At 38.3% G+C, this 2,438-nt stretch overlaps 1 long non-coding RNA gene across 1 annotated transcript in view; it reads right to left on the bottom strand.

Moving 5' to 3' along the window:
• Positions 1-1,459: 1,459 nt before the first annotated feature.
• LOC109298025 overlaps positions 1,460-2,438 on the bottom strand; it is a 7,317-nt gene continuing 6,338 nt past the window's right edge. The window contains exon 2 of the long non-coding RNA XR_002097498.1: positions 1,460-2,287. This is a non-coding gene — a long non-coding RNA (uncharacterized LOC109298025). The remainder of the gene's footprint in view (positions 2,288-2,438) is intronic.

The following is a 2,438-nucleotide window of genomic DNA, read 5'->3' as shown; positions in this document are numbered from 1 at the left end:
TCTTGTACGTGACTCTTTTTTTTGGTAATTTCCAGCTTTGGATAAGAATACTTGAAAACACTTTTTACTGCTTGATTTCATGCTGAAATAGTACAAAGTCCATAAGGGTTGCCAACAACCATACACAGCAAACACTGGTGAGTGGAAGATGTTCAGACACAGCTATGGAGAAATCCCAGCTAAAAATTTAAGACAAAATTCTACACACTTATTCTGGCTTCAGACAAGTTGTGTCCTTGATGAGCAGGTGGTTTGAGCATATTAACTTATTTCTATACAGAGATGTAATTTTGCATCTCATTACTTCTGCTGCTAATTGTGGTACCAGGACGGTCTGTTGAGAAACTAAAAAATAAGTATTTGTCACAAGGGTTGAGGTGATGGACTCAAGATGATTTTTGCTTCCATCCAGGAGGATTTTATCTCACTTTCTGGGGGAGTTACTGTTGTTGTCCACAAAATGAGTGTTACTTCTGTGTGCGCTGTAGGGAGGTGGCTAGGACTGCCCGTTAGGATTTTTTCCCATCCCCACATTTGTGACGGGCAACAGCATTTCTTCTCGGTGCAATAATTCCAGAGGCCCGGTAGCTTCTTTCCCACGTTTAGTCTTAGAAACTCATCCCAAGCTGCACTCCTGGCTTTACCGCAGAATATTAAGAGGTATATGCTACCATATGTTGCAGGGTAGGTAAGGACGGCTATGGACTTTTAGTGCGTCACACAACAATGGAGGGCAGCAGTTGTCCCCTTGATCTTAGAGTCAGTAACAACATCCTTGTCATAAACCTGTCCCTGTACTACTAACTCAGGCAAAACCAACCCCATTATTGGTGAAATCTCTGGTTCTGTTCACACTGGGTAAAATTCTAGCTGTTCTGAAGTCAATTGAAAAAATGCCAATTGACTTCAATAGGATTAATATTTCACCCGTTTAATTCAAAGTAAATCTTCTACTAACCACTATTGCAAATTCAGGGCCTAAAAAACTAGGAAGAGACTAGTAATAAAACATTTCTTTGACCATTTTCTAAAGCTAAAAAGAGGCAAAAGACAGATCTGGTTTAACACAAAACACAGCTAGTATTTTAATGGCCCACTTATTAACACACAAATGACCAGTGATCTTAAATTTTTATTAATAAAATTGGTACAAAACTTTTAAAACATAAGATCCTCAGTTAAGTATTTATAACCAATAGGACTTTAAATTAACAATACAAAAGGCTGCCTCTCCCTATTGTTCATTACAAGTCTGCTATTTCTAAAGCATTCACTGATCACTTTCAGTGTACAAATCTGTTTTAGTTTTTAATTCCCAGTGTCACTGGAAATGCCACCCTGGCCAGGAGAACACATCAAAGGTAAACAGTGTTGTATAGTAGCAACGATTGTGTTACTTGACAGTGGCAGATGTTTGTAAATTATGATCTGGCAGCATGAAAGCAGTAAGCTTTTTTCCCCCCACTTCTAACTTTTCCAGCTTGCAAACTGAAGCTAGGCCACTTGCCACTTTCAAAGTGGTCTTAGAACTATGAGTGTTTGAGCCTTACCACCTCCCTAGTACTCCCAAATAGGTAGCTTGCTTGCTTTGCAACACAGTTCCTTTAGCACCTCAGCAATTCCATGATGAATAAGTGCTTTCACAAAGGCCTCTTTGAATTTTTCAAACTATTTTTAGTTGGTGTAAGTCCTATTCAACTAGCAAAGTTGTTGTTAAGTATGCAGCCAACCCAGGGCATTAGAAAAAAATGTAGTGTCTCTTAATGCATCGCACCCAGAAGGATACCAGTCAGCTTTTAGAGAAGAAATAAGTTTTAATTTGAACATTATGTATATAATTATGTATATATACACACACTATAATAGTCCTGTATGTACTATATATGTATATTGCTATCAAAAGCACATTTTAAACAAGAAATGAGTGCTGTGAAAAGTTGTATTGGACTATGTCTACAGTAAAGTCCTGCTCTCAAACAAAACTATGGTTTCGTTAGCTTTGACCAGTGAAGGATACAGTTAAACCAGTTAGCAGGGGAAGGAGTAACTTTTTCCTATACCCACTATCCATAATAGAGCATAATTTTTTTTGCCTGTACAGTACCATTGCTACCTCCAAATTATGCTTCGTGACCCTTTGCATCTACTGTATATATTCAGTAGTGCCTCCATCTCCTTCCCATATACAGTAGGGTCACACTACCAGATTGCTGCCTGTAGCTCAGCAAACCCACTTTCTCATTGTCCAACCCCTGTCTACTGTAGCCTTTTTATTTATTGTAGCTACCTCTTCAAGTGTTAAAACTTTCATTGTGTTTTAGTTTGCAAACAGATCCTATCCTCTTTTCCAGAAATGAACTCATTTCCTCACCGAAATGAAATAATCCAGAAGCAGAACTTAGTGAGATGGTGACACAGATGCTATTCTCACAATTCAT

This window comes from Gavialis gangeticus, unplaced genomic scaffold, assembly GCF_001723915.1.
Source record: "Gavialis gangeticus isolate Ggan-Ray unplaced genomic scaffold, GavGan_comp1, whole genome shotgun sequence".
Lineage (NCBI taxonomy): Eukaryota > Metazoa > Chordata > Crocodylia > Gavialidae > Gavialis > Gavialis gangeticus.
The sequence above is the reverse complement of the archived record's forward strand: the minus strand, read 5'-3'. Positions and strand labels throughout refer to the sequence as shown.